At 46.4% G+C, this 22,610-nt stretch overlaps 1 protein-coding gene and 1 long non-coding RNA gene across 3 annotated transcripts in view; one reads left to right on the forward strand and one right to left on the reverse strand.

Annotated features, from left to right (window-relative positions):
- Positions 1-19,519, reverse strand: part of LOC138789720 (uncharacterized) — a 143,260-nt gene extending 123,741 nt beyond the window's left edge. The window contains exon 1 of the long non-coding RNA XR_011362775.1: positions 19,430-19,519. This is a non-coding gene — a long non-coding RNA (uncharacterized lncRNA). The remainder of the gene's footprint in view (positions 1-19,429) is intronic.
- PARP11 (poly(ADP-ribose) polymerase family member 11) overlaps positions 1-22,610 on the forward strand; it is a 49,593-nt gene that overhangs the window by 4,781 nt on the left and 22,202 nt on the right. Inside the window, exon 1 of one of the 2 annotated variants that reach the window (XM_069968447.1) lies at positions 17,683-17,748. The exons of the other annotated variant lie outside the window; for it this stretch is intronic. The gene's annotated coding sequence lies outside the window, so the exon portion shown is untranslated. Of the gene's footprint in view, positions 1-17,682; positions 17,749-22,610 lie in introns of those variants that run through there. 2 annotated transcript variants of the gene reach the window in all.

Raw genomic sequence — 22,610 nt, forward strand, 5'->3', positions numbered from 1 at the left:
AACCTTGGGACATTTCCCCTTTCTGTGGGTGGCGGGTCCTACCATTATTCCAGAGGGTTACTACACCACTCTGACCACCTGTGAATACACTACTACATCCCAAGGGACCCTACAGCAACCCGACAGAACACCGGCCACAGGGGAAAAGGGTACAGCCAGCCTTAAACCTTAAAAGCAGGCGTGCCATCACACCTGTGTGCCCACCAGGCACTGGCATCATGTGACAAATCCCTAAGGTCCGGCTTTATCTCAGCCATCCACCATAGTAGTGGCGTCACGCTTCCACCTAGCAAGTAACCGTTGTCCCACCACTACAACATCATCCGGGGGCTTACTACACATGGTACTGGAGGAGGCAGCAGGATGGTACTGGAGGAGGCGGCAGGATGGTACTGGAGGAGGCGGCAGGATGGTACTGGAGCAGGCGGCAGGATGGTACTGGAGGAGGCAGCAAGATGGTACTGGAGGAGGCAGCAGGATGGTACTGGAGGAGGCAGCAGGATGGTACTGGAGGAGGCAGCAGGATGGTACTGGAGGAGGCGGCAGGATGGTACTGGAGGAGGCGGCAAGATGGTACTGGAGGAGGCAGCAAGATGGTACTGGAGGAGGCAGCAGGATGGTACTGGAGGAGGCAGCAGGATAGTACTGGAGGAGGCAGCAGAATGGTACTGGAGGAGGCAGCAGGATGGTACTGGAGGAGACAGCAGGATGGTACTGGAGGAGGCGGCAGGGTGGTAGTGGAGGAGGCGGCAGGATGGTACTGGAGCAGGTGGCAGGATGGTACTGGAGGAGGCGGCAGGATGGTACTGGAGGAAGCAGCAGGATGGTACTGGAGGAGGAGGCAGATTGGTACTGGAGCAGGCGGCAGGATGGTACTGGAGGAGGCGACAGGATGGTACTGGAGGAGGCAGCAAGATGGTACTTGAGGAAGCGGCAGGATGGTACTGGAGGAAGCGGCAGGATGGTACTGGAGGAAGCAGTACGATGGTGCTGGAGGAGGCAGCAGGATGGTGCTGGAGGAGGCAGCAGGATGGTACCGGAGGAGGCAGCAGGATGGTATTGGAGCAGGCGGCAGGATGGTACTGGAGGAAGCGGCAGGATAGTACTGGAGGAGGCAGCAGGATGGTACGGGAGGAAGCGGCAGGATAGTACTGGAGGAGGCAGCAGGATGGTACGGGAGGAAGCGGCAGGATAGTACTGGAGGAGGCGGCAGGATGGTACTGGAGGAGGCAGCAGGATGGTGCTGGAGGAGGCAGCAGTAAGATGGTACTGGAGGAGACAGCAGGATGGTACTGGAGGAAGCAGTACGATGGTGCTGGAGGAGGCAGCAGGATGGTACTGGAGCAGGCGGCAGGATGGTACTGGAGGAGGCAGCAGGATGGTACTGGAGGAGGCAGCAGGATGGTACTGGAGGAGGCAGCAGGATGGTACTGGAGGAGGCAGCAGGATGGTACTGGAGGAGGCGGCAGGATGGTACTGGAGGAGGCAGCAGGATGGTACTGGAGGAGGAATCAGGATGGTACTGGAGGAGGCAGCAGGATGGTACTGGAGGAAGCGGCAGGATGGTACTGGAGGAGGCAGCAGGATGGTACTGGAGGAGGCGGCAGTAAGATGGTACTGGAGGAGGCGACAGGATGGTACTGGAGGAGGCAGCAAGATGGTACTTGAGGAAGCGGCAGGATGGTACTGGAGGAAGCGGCAGGATGGTACTGGAGGAAGCAGTACGATGGTGCTGGAGGAGGCAGCAGGATGGTGCTGGAGGAGGCAGCAGGATGGTGCTGGAGGAGGCGGCAGGATGGTACTGGAGGAGGCAGCAGGATGGTACGGGAGGAAGCGGCAGGATAGTACTGGAGGAGGCAGCAGGATGGTACGGGAGGAAGCGGCAGGATAGTACTGGAGGAGGCAGTACGATGGTGCTGGAGGAGGCAGCAGTAAGATGGTACTGGAGGAGACAGCAGGATGGTACTGGAGGAGGCAGCAGGATGGTACTGGAGGAAGCAGTACGATGGTGCTGGAGGAGGCAGCAGTAAGATGGTACTGGAGGAGACAGCAGGATGGTACTGGAGGAAGCAGTACGATGGTGCTGGAGGAGGCAGTACGATTGTGCTGGAGGAGGCAGCAGGATGGTACTGGAGCAGGCGGCAGGATGGTACTGGAGGAGGCAGCAGGATGGTACTGGAGGAGGCAGCAGGATGGTACTGGAGGAGGCAGCAGGATGGTACTGGAGGAGGCGGCAGGATGGTACTGGAGGAGGCAGCAGGATGGTACTGGAGGAGGCGGCAGTAAGATGGTACTGGAGGAGGCAGCAGGATGGTACTGGAGGAGGCAGCAGGATGGTACTGGAGGAGGCAGCAGGATGGTACTGGAGGAGGCAGCAGGATGGTACTGGAGCAGGCGGCAGGATGGTACTGGAGGAGGCAGCAGGATGGTACTGGAGGAGGAATCAGGATGGTACTGGAGAAGGCGGCAGGATGGTACTGGAGGAGGCAGCAGGATGGTACTGGAGGAAGCGGCAGGATGGTACTGGAGGAGGCAGCAGGATGGTACTGGAGGAGGCGGCAGTAAGATGGTACTGGAGGAGGCAGCAGGATGGTACTGGAGGAGGCAGCAGGATGGTACTGGAGGAGGCGGCAGTAAGATGGTACTGGAGGAGGCAGCAGGATGGTACTGGAGGAGACAGAGGAGGCAACAGGATGGTGCTGGAGGAGGCGGCAGGATGGTACTAATAGAAGCAGCAGAATGGTACTAGAGGAGGCAGCAGGATTGTACCGGAGGAGGCAGCAGGGTGGTACTGGAGGAGGCTATGTCTTGTCCACGCCAGTGATACCTTCTGCAACACACAGGGCAGTATACCTAGAGTTGGGTATTGACCCAAGTAGGACAAAGCAGCGTGTAAGCCTATGTATCCTACTGCAACACGCAGCTATTCTGGGAAGTCTTGGAAAGTCTGTATAACCCAGCACAGGGACCTGGGACCTCGTACTGCCCTAGCAGGACACTATAAGGCAAAAATAGGTAAATTTTGAAGTATCTATTCGTGAGTATGAGTAGCTTCTTCTACTTTCACTTCTATTCTTTACTACGCTATCCCGGCAGAGTACATTGCTACATTGGACAGGGTCCTCATGACGTTCCTCTGCTCTACCTTGCTGTCACAACCTCTTTTACTACCTGCAGTTACCAAAGTATGTTATTGTGTATTGCACTGAAGTTTCAAACAGTAAAAAAAGTTCTCCTGGTTAAGTCGTTGGACTCTGGTCTATTCTTTCTCACACCTGCAGCTATGCACAAAAACGCATAGCTACCGCAGCATACGACAAGTGTACAGATGGGTATTTCTAGTATTGATCAATATTTTGTATGTCTAGTTGTCACACTATTCAGCTCTACATTAAGTCCTGAGGGTATGTGAGTACTGGGAGTCTTAGTTAAGACCCAGGAAAGGTGATTGAATCAAGTTCTGCCATCTAGTGACAAGCCAGCATGGCTACATTTACTCTATACTTGATAGCAATAGTATATAGGTTACTTATAGGTTTAGTGACTTACAGGATCTCCCTTTTTTTTTTTTTTTTAAATAGAAGTCATTGACAAATCTGTATAACTTTCTGACACCAGTTGATTTGAAAATTTAAAACAATTCTCTGGTGTACCCTCTTAAGTGGGCACGGTTGTTTTTAAGCAACTTGCCTCCATATGATAGCCTACAGGCTTCCTAACATATTTGCAATTTAATAACTTCATTTAGCAAAAAATGACTCCTTAACCTAGAAATACAGCTCTAAACTCTTGGCCACTAGGTGTCACACTCCTCTTCAATATTCTGAGCACTGTCTGACGTCAGGGGTAACCTGTCTCTAGTAACAGCTAGATCAGGACAGAACACAGGAAAAGGGATTGGGACATATTTATACTATGAGAATGCCTGGTCTGTGTACTTTCAGGCTGAACTTGTCAGCCTGCTGAGGATGACCCCAATTGTTCCTGCAAGGCAATTCAAGGCTCCCTCCAGGGCAGCTGCAACTTTGTTTATACATCAGTGTCTATTTTGCTGTATTACCACTGTGCTATATTATAATCTTCCCCTCTGACACCAGCTTAGTGTCAGTAGTAGCAATAGTAGCAGCTCAATGCTTAGTGTAACCCTTTTCTAGCTGTGATCCTGTTGCTTCTTTCCTTTCCTTACAAACACAGTCCATATGCCATCTATAGTAGTGTACTAAGTTCAGCACAGTGCCAGCTAGTTAAAGGGGTATTCCACTCAAACATAACTTTTGATATGTTGCTGCCCATGGTGAGACTAACAATTCATCTCATACTTGTTATTATCTATTCAGTCTCCTTCCCTCAGGTTTTGAGCTGCTGCTTTCTGCTGAAAACACAAAAATCTGTGTGTGAGCTTTTCTCTCTGTCTCCCCCCTCCCTTCTGAGACAGCTTATGTAAACAAGTTCCTGTCAGGCTTTATCTGCAACACTGTATCGTCTTACTTATGCATGAAGCGTTATGCTGCGTTTACACGAAACGATAATTGGCCCGATCGTACACTTAACGATGTCGAAGTAGCGATTTTTTTTCATATTGATCAGCGTTTAGACGGTACTATATATCGTACAGAAAATTCGTTTTGCGATCGTTTTGCGATCGCTTAAGCCTATCTCACACATAGGTTAAATCGGCGAACGACTGTTTACACGGAACGATCTGTGAATCTTTTGCGAACGACGATTTGAGAACATGTTGTAAGATCAAAATGAATGATTTCTCGTTCGTCGTTTGATCGTTCGCTGTGTTTACACGTACGATTGTCGTTTAAAATTCGATCGTTAAATTTTCCCGATAATCGTTACGTGTAAACGCAGCATTAATCTGAGGTAAAGTTGCTAATGAACTCACTGTGATTCATCAATCCAGCATTACAAAGAAGCTACAATGTTGCAGATAAAACCTGCCAGGGACTTGTTTACATCAGCTGTCTCAGAAGGGAGGGGGGAGCAGGGGGGGAGACAGAGAGAAAAGCTCACATACAGTTTTTTGTGTCTTCAGCAGAAAGCAGCAGCTGAGAACTGGGGGAAGGAGACTAAATACATAATAACAAGTATAAAAGGAATTGTTAGTCTCACCATGGGCAGCAACATATGAAATGTTATGTTTGAGTGGAATACCCCTTTAAGTCCTTCAAAAGTCTCTATTCACTACTCTGGAGGATCAGGGAAGTTACCTACAATCTATTTACTAACTTACTACCCCATCCAGGATATAAACATCAACCCCACAGTCCACCAGGGATATCTTTCACTACTCTAGAACATATCGAACATATAGAAGTATCTTGTGAACTCCTTTACCACCCTAGAATTCTAGGGATGGTCTCAAAAAACTATATCACAAGGAAGGTTACCATGAAGCCGTTCATCATCCTAAACAACAAGAATGGTTAGATGAATTCTACATGGGAGCGCTGTAACAGGACAGACCTGTTTGTACATAAAAATGGCAAAAAAAAAAGCTGAACGTCTTTAATAATAATAATTGTCATATCTAGTTTTGCCACTAGAGGGCACCCTAAGCAACACATTGCCATCTCCGCAGATTATTATCAATGTGATCTCGTGGTTGCCGTTCAGCTTGAGCGCTCTGCATTATTGATGTGTACTTTACAAGGCTCCGTAATCAAAATACAATGTACTGCGATGCAAAATGCTATCAGTGCCAAAATAGCTGTTTATTAAAGGGGTATTCTGGAGAATAAAGAAATAAAAAATAATAATAATAATAAAGTTATATAACCTGTACATATATATATGTAATACAAGTTTATTAGAAAAAATTTAATTTTTTAAAAAAGTTTTTAAGTGTCGGTACTAAGAGGTGACACAGCTGCCACCAGTGGCTGTGTCGGGAACTGCAGGGCTGCAGTACAGTATAGGCTGAGGCAGACAAGGAAACACTTGGGCACGTTTATACAAGACTGAACATATCCAGAATACCAAGCATTTGCCCAAACAAGTCTTAGCAGAATGGAACAGATCAGGGCAACACAACACTTGCCTGGATCCGTCTAAGCAGACGTGAACATGTCTAGATTACCTAGCATGTGCCCAGACACGTTGAAACAGGGCCGAGCGTGTCTGATTCTCACTGCATTTGCCCAAACATGCCTAGGCAGAAAGCAACATGTCTGGATTATGCCGCCGTCGCCCAAACATGCCTGAGCAGAACAGAGCTTGCCTAGATCACACAGCATCGGCAAGGACGTGTCTAGACGGAACTGAACGTGTGAAGGCTCGGAGGGAATTGTCCTTCAAGGCCTGAAAGTGGCCACAGTGATACATATAGGAGACACCTCTTACTTTCACGACTATGGGGGCAGGACTGTGGTTTCAAACTACTGAAAGTTTGGTTCCAAAATTTTGTCAAATATTGTATTACCGGGGATTAGATCATTGACAATGGGTCTAAAGTAACCGAATGTTAGTCAATGGGTATGCAAAGAGTGGGAATGGACACTATCCACCATGTTTCCAGAGACTGGACAATAGCCACCATGTCTCGAGGGATCAGACACTATCCACTGTGTGTCGAGGGACTGGACATTATCCACCACCTCTCTAGAGACCAGACACTATCCACAGTGTCTCCAGAGACCAGGGACAATTTACCATCTCTCCAGAAACCAGAAAGTATCCATCGTGTCTCAAGAGATAAGGCTAGGTTCACACTGCGTTTTCAGCATCCGTTTAACGCATCCGTTTTTTGCAAAAAACGCATGAAAAACGGATTGCAAAAAACGGATTCATTTGTGTGCATCCGTTTTTCCATTGACTTCCATTATAAAAAAAAACGGATCCGTTTTTTTTGGCGGACCAAAACGGACCAAAAAACGTTGCTGACCCTATTTTTCTGGACGTTAAAAAAAACGGATCCGTTAAACGGATGCTGAAAACGCAGTGTGAACCCAGCCTAAGACAATATTTACTGGGTCTCCAGGGACTAAACACCATCCACCGTGTCTCCGGGGACCGGGCACCACCCACTCTGTCTCCAGGGACTAAACACTATCCACTGTGTCTCCAGGGACTGAACACCATGAACTGTGTCTCCAGGGACCGGACACCATGAACCGTGTCTCTAGGGATCAGGCACTATCAACCAAGTCTCCAGGGATCAGGCACTATTAACCAAGTCTCCTAGAACCAAATACTATCCACCAAATCTCCAAGGAATAGGCACTATCTACCAAGTCTACAGGGATCAGGCACTATCTACCAAGTCTCCAGGGACCAGATACTAGCCACCAAGTCTCCAGGGACCAGATACTAGCCACAAAGTCTCCAGGGACCAGATACTATCCACCAAGTCTCCAGGGATCATACTCTATCCACCAAGTCTCCAGGGATCACATTCTATCCACCAAGTCTCCAGTGACCAGACACTATCCACCAAGTCTCCAGGGATAAGACACTATCCACCAAGTCTCCAGGGATAAGACACTATCCACCAAGTCTCCAGGGATAAGACACTATCCACAAAGTCTCCAGGGATAAGACACTATCCACAAAGTCTCCAGGGATAAGACACTATCCACAAAGTCTCCAGGGATAAGACACTATCCACAAAGTCTCCAGGGATAAGACACTATCCACAAAGTCTCCAGGGATAAGACACTATCCACAAAGTCTCCAGGGATAAGACACTATCCATCAAGTCTCCAATGACCAGTGGGTTTCCACAGACTGGATATTATCTGTCAAGTTTAAAGGAATCAGATATTATCCACACGGACAGGACATTAATATGAATGGGGGACATAAATATGCGTATGGGCCGCTTTAGGACTTGGCTGAAGTTGAAGTCCGAGACCTAGACTCATCCTAGTAGAGGTGGCTACAAATACATGTGGCCATCACCACTGAAGTCCATGGGGCCTACGGAGACACCCGAGCCAGAGACTTCCTTAATCTTCAAAACATGTGTGGTCCCCTTTTTTAGCTGGATCACACAAATGAATGGTCAAGTAGGAAAGCAGCAGGTGGTGACCCCAAGGCTTGTGTCCCTTGGGCCTTCCAATAATCTGGCCCTGGGACAAGGAAAATATGCCTGGCACTGGATCTGTTAGGGAACATTAGGGGCGCTCTTAAGGAGGCCACATTTTTTTCCTGTGAATAGGAGTGTTGGAAGGAGCCATTGGAGCAGGTGTCATAACATTAGGGGTTAATCAGAAAGGTGGTAAAATGTTCTCTTCTTCCTTCCTGTAACAATGTTCAAAATACAGGCACGTGTCCTGCCACTAAACACACACAAATACATGTGCATATATTACTGTGCACATTGCTATACACAAGTCACTATTTCCTTTTCAGACCTTTAAAAAAAAAAAAAAAAAAAAAAAAACAACCATCCCCCCCCCCCCCCCCCCCCCCCATCCCCGAGACCACATCCTGGTCTGGTACAGTTTCGGCATCTGCTCGGGGTGCAGCATTATTTACTGTCAAAAAAAAGAAAAACAGAAACCCTCTTACCCTATTAACACAGTAAAGACCGGAAAAGACGAGAAATTATCATGTTCAGTCTATTATGCTGCAGCGTTGATCCAGAAAAAGGCAAAAAAAAAAAACCACGAGTTAGAAGCTAATTCTCCACTTTTTAGGGGAAATTTTATTTCTGACGCCAAATCTGGTGGCTGTAAACTATAATATTAACCACTCCAAAAAATCATCTAGGTCTCAAGACAACTTATTCATGCACAGGGTCCCATAGTCTCAATGCTCTAACAGTAAAGAATCCCCCGTCTATGTTTGGTTCCTTTAGACATAGATGATGTCTCTTGTTATTAGTACATCCCTAAATATAACTATGGGCCCTATTACACAGAGAGCGATAATCTGCTGAATCAGGCTGATTCGGCAGATTTTCGCTCCGTGTAATAAAGACAACGCTCATCGGCTGACTGTGTCTCTAGGTCATGGCTTAAATCATCGGCCACCGGACGCTCATCGCTACGTGTAATAGTGGTGTGGCCGTCAGCTGATGACTGTGTAAAGAAAGTAAAAAAGTACTGAATATACGTTGCCCCTCTACACTTCCCAGTGTGTCTTCAAAGGCGGTCTATGAAGTGACAGGCTGCTCATCCAATCACTGGCCAGGACAGGACTGTCGTGGCCAGTGATTGGCTGAGTGGCCTGTCACACCAGAAGTTCCACCGAAGGCTGCGGACAGTAGGAAAGAGAACACCGGGGAGCATGGAGAGGTAATGTATGAACTTCACTAAAGCAAGGGCTGCACGGACATCCCTAACTATAATATAATATATATATATATATATATATATATATATATAAACAGCCCTTGCTGCATGATAATCAAGCCGTGTAATTGCTCAGTAAAGAAGCACCAATCTAGCAGGTCGGGCCGTGTAATATGGCTCTAAATCCTAGGAGAGATCTCTGTACTGCCCCCTGATATATTCAGACACAGTTATTAGGTCACCTCTAAGACATCTCAACCTCAATTCTGATCTTATTTCTGGGATTGTACTTATTACCCCTTCATAGATGTTGCCGCCTGAAATTACTCAATAAGATCTCGAAACTGTGATGCAAGTATCATAGACCATTAGTGTATATAGAAGAGACGGGCTCCCTATAAAGGTATATGGTCCTGCTATATGGAGAAGAAGAGCTTGGTGTCTTGTTTTCCCCTCTGAACCCTTTCAATTACCCTTGGGCATCTTCCCCACCTTGTCGCTTACTAACAGTGCAGCTCCTCTACATTGGGGCGTTCGATACAGTGTCTCAAGACCCTTTTGCAAAGAGAATGGAACCGACTAGAGCTAGGCCCCCTCTCTCTAAGGGCCCCAGAAAATCTTCTCAGGAGTTACGATCCAACTATACAATGTCTCCAGGGATCCACCAAAGGAACCACCGATCAGACACTATCCACCAAGTGTCCAGGGATCAGACTCTATCCACCAAGGGAACACCAATCAGACACTATCCACCAAGTCTCCATATTCCACCAAGTCTCCAGGGATCAGACTCTATCCATTAAGGGAACACCAATCAGACACTTTCCACCAAGTCTCCAGGGTCCACCAAGTCTCCTGGGATCAGCTAAAGGAACCACCGATTAAACAGTATCCACCAAGTCTCCAGGGATCAGACTCTATCCACCAAGTGAACACCAATCAGACAATATCCACCAAGTCTCCAGGGATCAGATGCTATGCACCAAGGAAACACCGATCAGACACTATCCACCAAGTCTCCAGGGATCCACCAAGCCTCCAGGGATCAGACTCTATGCACCAAGTCTCCAGGGATCAGACTCTATCCACCAAGTCTCCAGGGATCAGACTCTATCCACCAAGTCTCCAGGGATCAGACTCTATCCACCAAGTCTCCAGGGATCAGACTCTATCCACCAAGTCTCCAGGGATCAGACTCCATCCACCGAGTCTCCAGGGATCAGACTCCATCCACCAAGGGAACACCGATCAGACACTATCCACCAAGTCTCCATATTCCACCAATTCTCCAGGGATCAGACTCTATCCACCAAGGGAACACCAATCAGACACTATCCACAAAGTCTCGCAGGATCCACCAAGTCTCCAGGGATTAGACTCTATTCACCAAGGGAACACCGATGAGACACTCTCCACCAAGTCTCCAGGGATCCACTAAAGGAACCACCGATCAGACACTACCCACTAAGTCTCCAGGGATCAGACTCTATCCATCAAGGGAATACCGATTAGGCACTATCCACCAAGTTTCCAGGGATCCACCAAGTCTCCAGGGATTAGACTCTATCCACCAAGGGAACACCGATCAGACACTATTTACCAAGTCTCCAGGGTCCACTAAGTCTCCAGGGATCCACTAAAGGAACCACCGATCAAACACTATCCACCAAGTCTCCAGGGATCAGACTCTATCCATCAAGGGATTACCGATCAGATACTATCCACCAAGTCTTCAGGGATCCAAGGGATAACACTTTATCCACCAAGTCTCCAGGGATCAGACTCTATCCACCAAGTCTCCAGGGATCACACTCTATCCACCAAGTCTCCAGGGATCACACTCTATCCAACAAGTTTTCAGGGATCACACTCTTTCCACCAAGTCTCTGGGGATCACACTCTATCCACCAAGTATCCAGGTATCACACTCTATATCAAATGCCCCAATGTAGAAGAGCTGCACTGTTAGCAAGCAACACTTGCCCGACCATTCATGTCTTCTCAATGGAGGATGACGATGAGACACTATAGTACCCGACTCCAACGAAGAACAAAAGGATTGAGCAGCAGAAATACAACATCTCCTCTGACGTCATCTATCGTGAAGGTGTGGGGAAGTCTCAATGTACACTAGATAATTGTCTGGTCGTGCCAATATCATCATTGTTTGACCAACACATGTCGGACATGCATGGGGGCCTTATGATTAGGAATGCTCTCTCATTGGGTAGTCATTTAAAGGGCTTTGTCCACCTGCTGATAATTTAGATTGGCATCGCTGTGCCCCCTCTCACTTCCTGGTTAGGTGCGGAGGGCACAGTGCCGGTGGTTTTGAGCTGAATCAAAAAAGGATAAGTTCCTTTTCACAACTGTGATAGGAAGAGCAGCTCTGGAGTACAAACTTCAGCCTTTTGTGATGACTAACAGAAGGTAAAGGGAGGGAGTATTGAGCTGCTTTGTTATGGTGCCCTCCCCCCCAGACGTTCGCTTACTAACCGTTTTCACCCCCCTATGATAATAGGACTTGGGAAAGAACATCATGTTCTCCGATGCAGCAGATAAAGACGTGTTTGTGGGAAGTGTCGGAAGTATGTCTGTAACCACATAACATTCTGCTCACCCATGGCTGACTGCTGCCTCAGTCACAGAGAGGTCCCCAGCCGACCACTGCCATGTGTTCTCTGGGGCGGTGGCACGGCGGGCACCATGTAACTAGAACAAGCAGCTGCCACTATGAACATAGAATGTTACAATTGTTTGTGAGAACCAAGGAGGAAAATATGTGCTGCCAACATAAGTACAAAGAGCTGGCACTGCCATCTACAATGGTTTCCAGCTTCCTGCACAAGAATTGTATTGTGTGGTTTCTCTTCACAGAACACTGGCGCAGAAACCCATGACTTTTCTTTCGAGTCACGGTGGCAAAATTAAGCCGTGGTTTCTGGGGTTTTTTTTGTGTTTAACTCGTTTAGGACTTCTGATACAACTGTACATCCGTGAAAGAAGCTGTGTCTGTGCCATCTGTTACAGGTCCAGCTGCAAGTGATAGCTGGGCAACTGCCGGGACCTGAGCCATGCTCAGATCCCAGCGGTTAACCCTATTGATGATGTGGTCAGTGCGGCCGCAGCATCTATAGGGCAAACAGAGGGGGAAATCTCCCTCTGTTCACCATCGGGGCTCTGTGAAGCTCACAGAGGTCTCCAATGTCATAGCTACGGAAGTCGATCGGACTCAGCGCGGGGCTGTGACAGTCACAATACACAGTTTAGGATTGTGGATGTAACTGTACAATGACATCCGTGGTTGAAACAGGCGCAAAAGCTGTGCCTGTGCCATCCGTGGTGGGTTTGGCTGTGATAGCTGGGCATCCACCACAACTGTCAGGACCTGAGCCAAACTTGGATCCCAGCAATTAACCCTATAGATGCTGTGTTCAAACGAGTGCCGAGCCGGGATCAGCGCCATCTTGGTGGAGACCCCAGCCGGCACCAGACGCGGAGATCGCTCCTCCGGGACAACGTCCCGTAGGAGCGATCTCCGCCACTAGACACCAGGGAAGAGCTGCAGAAGGTAATCGGATGCAGCTGTCAACTTTGACAGCTGCATCTGATTACCTTATTAGCGGGCACGGCGATCGGACCGTGCCTGCTAATAGCCGCGGTCCCGGGCTACATGCGGCACACGGGATCGCGGTGGTTTACAGGGGGGTCGCCGCGCAGCCCCGCTCTGAACACCTCTTGCGGACACATGACGTAAGGGGTACGTCATGCGTCCTTAAGAGGTAAATTAAAGCGGTTATCCTGTAAAAATCTTTCTCTTTCATATCAACTGGTGTCAGAAAGTTATACAGATTTGTAATTTACTTCTATTTAAAAATCTCAAGTCTTCCCATACTTATCAGCTGCTGTATATCCTGCAGGAAATGTCTTATTTTCAGTCTGACACAGTGCTCTCTGCTGACATCTCTGGCCGAGACAGGAACGGTCCAGAGCAGGAGAGGTTTTCTATGGGGATTCATAGAAAACCGAGACAAAGTTCCTGTCTCGGCCAGAGATGTCAGCAGAGAGCACTGTGCCAGACTGAAAATAAAACATTTCCTGCATGACATACAGCAGCTAATAAGTATGGCAAGACTTAAGATTTTTTTTTAATGGAAGTAAATTACAAATCTATATAACTCTCTGATATCAGTTGATTTGAAAGAAAAAGAGTTTTCGCTGGACAACCCCTTTAATCAATTGTTCTATATCTATATAGTTCTATATTGTGAATTATATAACATTCTGCCCCCACTAGGGGGAGCCAAAGAGCCTTCTGCATACTGATTAGTATATTCCACTCAATTAACAATTAGATGGCTATGAATTAGATTTGGTGCTCTGTATTAGTAAGCTGAGCACTTTGCACCCTAAATATTCCTGAAATACTCTGTGCTGCTTTAAACGGGATTATCATGGCTTAGCAAAGCATAATTACAGCGCCATACCTGTGGTCGTGTGCGGTATTACATCTCTGCTCTAGGATGAACTAAGCTGCAATACCGCACACAAACAGAGAACACGTGTGGCATTGGAAGACGGCAGCAATATTTTTCTAACCCTGGACAACCCCTTTAAATGTACTAATGACCTCATTGTCTATTGGTTGATCGATCCTTATTCATAAAACATGTATATTCCTTACTATAGAATAGTATTATTATTAGTTATATAATTCTAGAATCTTCTTCGATGCCACACACGTCTATCTGGTCGTGTCAGCAGGATATTAACCCTTATAAGATCAGGTTACACACTTCCCTTGGCTGCTAATCCTCTCCAGATGTGTAATATAAAGCTCCCAATCTCCATCATCCACTGACTCATTGTGTAGCTGGAGTTTACGCTTCACCCATGGAACACTCTCACAGGCGAGAAATACAATCCGGACTGGGAAAGAACATTCTGTCACATCCCAAAAATGGAATTTAGTCAGAATCCCTTCAGTTTTCCACTAAAGCACCGAGTCTGCAGGTGGCATCCCATATAAAGGGGCGAAAAAGTTGCCTGAAACATACATGAAATCATGTTTTCCTTCCAAGCTTAAAGGGGAAATCTATCTTTTTTTTTTTTTCAACTGTTGTCAGAAAGATTTGTAATTTACTTCTATTTAAAAATCTCAAGTCTTCCAGTACTTATCAGCTGCTGTACGTCCTACAGGAAGTGGTATATTCTTTCCAGTCTGACACAGTGCTCTCTGCTGCCACCTCTGTCCGTTTCAGGAACTGTCCTGAGCTGTAGAGGTTTTCTATGGGGATTTATTACTGCTGTGGAAAGAGAGCACTGTCAGACTGGAAAGAATACACCACTTCCTGCGGGGCATACAGCAGCTATAAGACTGGAGATTTTTAAATAAAAGTAAATTACAAATCTATATATAACTTTCCTACAACAGTTGAGCTGAAAGAAAGAAAAAAAAAATCGCCCTTTAAGCGATGTCGCCACAATGGGGTAGATGCGGTTTTATCTTACTGACTAGTGCAGTGACATCAGGTGGCCAGAAGATGGCAGTACTAGACTTCACCTATAAAAGTTGCCTATCTCAGGTCCTAACTTATAGTATGAAATACTCAGATACTACCAGGACTTATACTTGGACAGGTATGAGCTAATAAGATAAGGATTGTATAGTTTGCAGGTTTAACGTGTCACTTTTGTTTAAATTTTTTTTTGCAGAAATCAATAGTATAAGCAATTTTAAGAAACTTTGTAATTGGGTTTATTAGCCGAAAATGCATTTTTATCATGAAAAAGCAGTTTGAAGCTCTCCCCCCTGTCTTCATGGTTCTCTTATGGAGAGGGGAGGGGTGGAGGGAGATGAGGCACTAAGACAGGACAACAAAGAGTTAACTTACAGCTACATCCCGGGCTATCTCCTCTGAAGTCAGCACCTGACCTCTGAATACCAGCTTTCGCACAGGTCCCTCTGTGTAATCCTTTGTTCTCTGCTGGCGACTAATCTCCCTCCTCCCCCCCCTCTCCATAGGTTACACAGGGCCCCACTGATGTAAAAGAGTCGAGATTTCCTGATAATGAGCAGTGGATGAGAGAGAGGAGGGGGGGGGGGGGCTGGGGAAAGTCTTTCTGAATGCAGATAATGGCATATTTGCCTAATAAATCAAATTACAAAGTTTCTTAAAATCACCTGGACTGTTGATTTCTGCAAAAAAAAAAAAAAAATTGGACAATAACACTTTAAGAAGGCAGATTGATCCCATGTGCACAGTATGACCTGGTCAAATGTAAAGAATTGCAAGCCAACCTCCTGTACACATATACTAGCTCCGATCCTAGAGGTAGCGCACCTTTAAAGGCACTACTAGGAGAGTTCAGGGTTATTTAAGTCCATCCCCCACAGCTAGCAACCCATCCAGAACACTGCAGTGTGTACAATAAGGATTGTGTAATGCAAATAGCATGCGTCAGCCGGCTGCCACGCTGCAGCCTCCATGTATGTCACTCATAGCAGCTGTTGTAGGACTACAGATCTCAGCAGACTCTGGGTATCAATCACTGCTGGGCTCAGTAGAACAGCTGGACACAGATCAGCATCTGCTATGGAGGATGGGTTCACTGTTAATAATAAAGACTCTTATGTCAGGATACCGAGATGCCTAATGTAAACTAAAGAGCGAAAAGCTGCTTCCTTATACAGGGAACTTCCTCCTTATTCCCATGCGATCTCTTTCCCACACTGCAAAGAACATTGGGATTTGTAGACGTATGGAATTTGGTGGCGCTGGGCCAAAATTTTTGAATAAGCTCCACCCCTTTAATTTAGGCCACACCCCCACATTCCTAGAGAATAGACGGCATCCGTTAGACCCCGTAAACCACCTGCCTGGTTCATATAGAAACATCCACTTTTACCTTTTCACAATATCTTCCAATATAAGTTCAATTCAGTATCAGAACATGCGATAAAAAAACAGGCTGCAATTCCCATCTCAACCACTGGGTGACCAAATATAAACAACCACTAACAGAGTATGGACAAACCATGTTCTGTGCACTCATTCAGTTGTAATGACATTGGCTGGCCACAAGATGGCAGAACTAGACTTTATTCCAGGTCCTAACTACTCAGATACTCCCAGGACTTATAGTAGGACAGAACTGTGTAACAACTACTAGACAAACAGGTAACAAATAACAAAAATAGGAACTTACCAAAGATAAAATGATGATGGGAGTGAACCATAGCACAAACCATTGATGTAGATGATAGTCAGGGATTAAAGCAGATGGATGATGAGTAAACACAAACTAGCTTTCCCTCCATCTATCCCTGAACACTCAACCCTAAGGCATTATACACGCGTTCCATGTTTCACAGATGTGCTGTCCCTGTAAGTCCTGTAATAGAACATCAGGTCTTCCATGGATGGCAGGTGTGTATAAGGCCAAACTCTAAGCACTACTGACCCTTACTGTCCCTTAAAATATCCCTAATGAAAACCCTGATCTGTACAACTAGCTTTCCCTGGCTCTTTCCCAAGATCTATCCCTGAACACAGACCCTAACACCACTGACCCTCGCTGTCCCTGCAATTATCCCTAATGACACCCTAATCTACAAAACTGACTCTAAGGGTCCTATTACACTGAGCGATTTTTAATGATTAACGACTAACCATAAACGATCGCAAACGAGATTGTTTATCGTTAGCCTAAAATCGTTCACCATATTACACAGAACGATAGTCGTTAGTTACGAACGTTATTGCGATCGTTACTATGATCGTTTATTCCTCCTGACGCCAGCAAAACTATGAACAACGCGCAATTACACTGACCGATTAGTGAACAAATGCGGAATTTGAGCGAACGAATGTGGAATTACAGCAAACGATAATTTTAGGGTCAGATCTAAATCAACGATCAACGACACACGAACGATTTTTCGATGGTTGCCTGCAATTACACAAAACGATTATCGTTTAAATTCGAACAATATAACGATTTTTGAGATCTCTTTCGCTGGCAGTGACAAAAGCAAGTGTGTGCGCGCTGTCAGTCTGCTAAGAACATTGGGGAGATATATCAAACCTGGTGTAAAGTGAAACTGGCTCAGTTGCCCCTAGCAACCAATCAGATTCCACCTTTCATTCCTCACAGACTCTTTGGAAAATGAAAGGTGGAATCTGATTGGTTGCTAGGGGCAACTGGGCCAGTGTCACTTTACACCATGTTTGATAAATCTCCCCCTTCATAACCCTATTACACTATGGGGGAGATTTATTAAACATGGTGTAAAGTGAAACTGGCTCAGTTGCCCCTAGCAACCAATCAGATTCCACCTTTCATTTTCCAAAGAGTCTGTGAGGAATGAAAGGTGGAATCTGATTGGTTGCCAGGGGCAACTGAGCCAGTTTCACTTTACACCATGTTTGATAAATCTCCCCCAAAGACTTCTCGTCAGCATCACTGAGGCGGCTTCACCCGGACTGGAAAGAACTCTGTGGTAATGTCAGTGAATGGAAACATGCTGTCACCGCCAAACGGCTGAAAGTTTTGAAGCTGATATTACAACCAAACACATCACTGCAGGGTGGAATATTTAAAGGGGAACTCTACTTTTACCAAGCAGGACTATCAGGAGCTATATCAGAGAGCTGGATACTATCTATAAACTGGGTTTAAAGGGGTTGTCCAGCGAAAATCTTCAACTGGTTTCAAAAAGTTATATAGATTTGTAATTTACTTCTATTTAAAAATCTAAATTTTTCCCAGTACTTATCAGTTGCTGTATGTCCTGCAGGAAGTGGTGGATTCTTTCCAGTCTGACACAGTGCTCTCTGCTGCCACCTCTGTCCATGTCAGGAACTGTCTATCTATGGGGATTTGCCACTGCTTTGGACAGTTCCTGACATGGACAGAGGTGGCAGCAGAGAGCACTGACTGCTGCAACCTGTATGGATCCCAAGAATGGAGGACCTAGTACTCTGCCATGTCTGGGAGCCCCATAGAGAATCCTAGGAGCGCTTGTCATCCAATCTAAGGATCCCAGAAGACCCCCACCAATCAGTTAGTTATCCGCTATACTTTTCCGTCTTGGTATAAGCCGTATAAAGGGCATTTCCAGAATAAAAAAAATAATAATAATATTAAAAAATAAATAAATATATATATATATATATTATATATATACACACACACACTTTCATCCAGAAACAGCTCCACCCTTGTCCTCAGTCTGTGTGCGGTATTGCAGCTCATTTCCATTGTAGTGAATACAGCCAAATTGTAATACCACATACCACCTGAGGATAGAGGTGGCAGTGTTTTTGCAAGAAAGCAGCCATATATATTTTTTTTTTCCAATCCTGCATAATCGCTTTATGCTCTGATGTGAGGATCGTATCTGGTTAAAAGGATTGTCCATATGGATATTTGACAATAAAACAGATTCCTATTCTATTCTATTATTAAAGGGATTATCCAGGATTAGAAAAAAAAAAAAAAAAAACAGCGCCACCCTTGTCCTCAGGTTGTGGGCGGTATTACAATTCAGCTCCATTCACTTTAATAGAAATGAGCTGCAATACTGCACACACACAACCCGAGGACAGGAGAGGTGCTGTTTTTGAGCCTGGACAATCCCTTTAAATGTTCCATACTCCTACAGCGCCACCACCAGGGAAAATAAGGCATTACACACACATCACATTGAAATCAATCAGCTAAAGGAATGTGCCCAGTCTTACTGAGGAGGAAGAAACGCTCTTTGTATCTTAATAGAGGAGGGTCCTGAAGGGGGGGACCCCTCCCTGTTAACTCGGGATTATACAATACTCGCAAAACTACAACCCCCATGATGCCACCATTGCAAAACTACAACCCCCATTTTGCCCTGACAGCCTTCGGCTGTCAGGGCAGGATGGGGGTTGTAGTTCGCAACAACCACAGGTTGAAAAAAACTGAATTAGAAGACAGGTTCAGAATAGCAGACAATCCCTTTAAGAAACAGCTGGATGTAAGATCTCAGTTGTCACTTGACGGAACGTTTACGTAACAGAATACTGAAATTACATATAGTCAATACAGGATACAATCAGAACTAGATGTGAGATCCCACTTCATCTCCCCCTCCCCCTTCCCCTTAGATAAAAGCCCCCCAAACATTGCATAGAAGAGATACTTACCAGCTGCCCCCCAGCCTGGCGCTGCCCCTTCCCATAGTAGTAACACATGTCCACCTAGGTGCACCGCCAGCAGCATGCAAAATCACTAGCAGGACTTGTTTACAAACTGTTACTCTGTGTCCAGATTGGCAGAGTAAGAAGCCCCGCCTCCTTCTTGATGTCAGATTCCTGCTGGCCACGCCCATTTAAAGACACACACACACACACACTCCCATAAGTTATTTAATTGTTCTTGCTTCTCAGCCACTACTCACACTAGCCCTGCCCTCCATGGCCAGCAAAACAGAAGTTACCACAGTTATAGATTATACATTGATCCTCTGGCTGTCAGGCGGGCAGGCAGGCAGGCGGGCGGGAAGGCATGGCAGGGGCTGGGTGGTACTTTGCACAAAGCTCAGGGTAGAATAACTTTTCTTCAGTGTAGCTGCTGATGAAGATGAGCTTGTATACAACTACAAGTCTAAGCAAGCCTTGTTAGCTTTTGGCTTTCTAGAAGAGATTTGTCATTTACTTCTTTTTTTTTTTTTTTTTAAATGTTCCAGTACTTATCAGCTGCTGTATGTTCTGCGGGAAGTGGTGTATTCTTTCCAGTCTGACACCGTGCTCTCTGCTCCCTTGCTTCAGGACATACAGCAGCTGATAAGTACTGGAAGACTTGTATGTCCTTCCATTCTGACACCCTGACACAGTGCTCTCTGCTGCCACCTCTGTCCATGTCAGGAACTGTCCAGAGCAGGAGCAAATCCTCATAGAAAACCTTTCCTGCTCTGGACAGTTCCTGACATGGACAGAGGTGGCAGCAGAGAGCACTGTGTCAGACTGGAAAGAATACACCACTTCCTGCAGGACATACAGCAGCTGATAAGTACTGGAATACTTGAGACATTGACAGAGGTGGCAGCAGAGAGCACTGTGTCAGGGTGGCTTCACACTACGGAATTCTCGGAACTCTGCGGAATTCCACAGTATGTCTGCACGCTTGGCCGCGCGCCTTTCCGCCACCTTCATAGACACCATTCTATGGGCCGGCCTATTCCGCTATACGCCAAAAGAAGTGACATATCAGTTCTTTCGGCGGATAGCGGAATACGCCGGCCCATAGAATGGTGTCTATGAAGCCGGCGGAAAGGCGCGCGGACATACTGCGGAATCCCGCGGACATTATCTGCGAGAATTCCTCAGTATGAACCCAACCTCAGAGTGGAAAGAAAACACCACATCCTGCAGGACATACAACAGCTGGTAAGTAATGGAATACTTGAGACATGGACAGAGATGGCAGCACAGAGCACTGTGTCACACTGGAAAGAATACACCACTTCCTGCAGAGCATACAGCAGCTGATAAGTACTGGAAGACTGGAGATTATTTTTTTTTATACAAGTAAATTACAAATCTATATAAGGTTCTGACACCAGTTGATTTGAAAGAAACACATTTTTGCTGGAGTACCCCTTTAAAAACCAGGCGAATATGTCAGAGCGGCAGTTCTGTAATGTGTTACTCTAATATAGCGGCTATGGGGGCCTCCTGAAGCCCCCGGCTACCATGACAACTGCCACCTGACTTACACAGAGAGATTTATCTGACAGATTTTTGAAGCCAAAGCCAGGAACAGACTATAAACAGGGTGCAGGTCATAAAGGAAAGACTGAGATTCCCTGTCTTTTCAAGTCCATTCCTGGCTTTGGCTTCCAAAATTGGTCAGATAAATCTGCCTGTGTAAATGCACCATTAAATGCTGCAGTCACTAGTGACTGTGGCATCTAGGGGGTTAAATAACCTTCATTACTGCAGAAATGCTGCAGATCCACAGTAAGGGTCCATTTACACAGAAAGATTATCTGCCAAAGATTTGAAGCCAAAGCCAGGAATGTATTTGAAAAGAGGAGAAATCTCAGGCTTTCCTTTATGACCTGATCTCTGTTTATAGTCTGTTTCTGGCTTTGGCTTCAAATCTTTGGCAGATAATCTTTCTGTGTAAATGGACCCTTGACATCCTGCTGCGAGTATGTAGCTGACAGCCCCCTTAACCCCCCGCCGGCCGGAGCATACTGTACCTGCCCCGCGCTCCGGCTTGCTTCAGGGGTTCCCAGCTGGACGTCCCGCTCAGCCAATCAGTGCGCTGCCCCGCCGTAGCCTCTGATTGGCTGAGCGGGATGCCCAGATGCCGGGAGCCACAGAAGCAAGCCGGAGCGTGGAGCAGGTAATGTGTGCTCCGGCCGGCGGGGGGTTAAGGGGGCTGTTACCTACATTCTCCTAGCGGGATGTCAGTCCTGCTGCGAGTATGTAATCACACTGAAAATGACAGGCAAGGGATCTGGTTTGTGTGAATCTAGCCTTAAAGGGGTTATCCAGCGCTACAAAAACATGGCCACTTTCTTCCAGAGACAGCACCGCTCTTGTCTCCAGTTTGGGTGCAGGTTTTGTAATGCTGCGTTTGTAAGCCTATCTCACACATTGGTTAAATCGGCGAACGACTGTCCACGCGGAACGATCTGCGAATTTTTTGCGAACGATCAACGACGATTTGAGAAGTTGTTGAAAGATCAAAATGAACGATTTCTCGCTCGTCGTTTGATCATTCGCTGCGTTTGCACGTATGATTATCGTTCAAATTCGATCGTTATCATGCAAATTTGCGCGATTATCGTTCCGTGTAAACGCAGCATTAAAGGGGTTATCCAGCGCTACAAAAACATGGCCACTTTTCCCCCTCTCTTGTCTCCAGATTGGGTCGGGTTTCAAACTCAGTTCCATTGAAATAAATGGAGCTTAATTGCAAACCGCACCTGACCTGGAGACGAGAGGGGGAAAAGTGGCCATGTTTTTGTAGCGCTGCATAACCCCTTTAAGTGTGAACCATTTGATTACCGGCGGCTGAGGAAGCTGGATTCAGCATTAGGGCTGCATCCAGCTTCCTCAGCTGCTGGTAACCTAATGCTGCAGACGCAGGTTCGGACTGACCTAAGCGTGCTTGAGTTATGGTCATTTCTAGTCAGGATCTGGACTCCAAAACCACAACAATAAAAACCACAAAAGAAAAAAAAAAACACTTAAAGAGGTTGTCCAGGGAATATTAACACACAGCATAGGAGACAAGTAAGAGATCGCGGGTTGTCCGACCTCCCCAACCCCCGCCAATATACACATCAGACCCTGGCTCCTCTCTTATGAATAT

This window comes from Dendropsophus ebraccatus, chromosome 1 (genome assembly GCF_027789765.1).
Source record: "Dendropsophus ebraccatus isolate aDenEbr1 chromosome 1, aDenEbr1.pat, whole genome shotgun sequence".
In the NCBI taxonomy this organism is placed as follows: domain Eukaryota; kingdom Metazoa; phylum Chordata; class Amphibia; order Anura; family Hylidae; genus Dendropsophus; species Dendropsophus ebraccatus.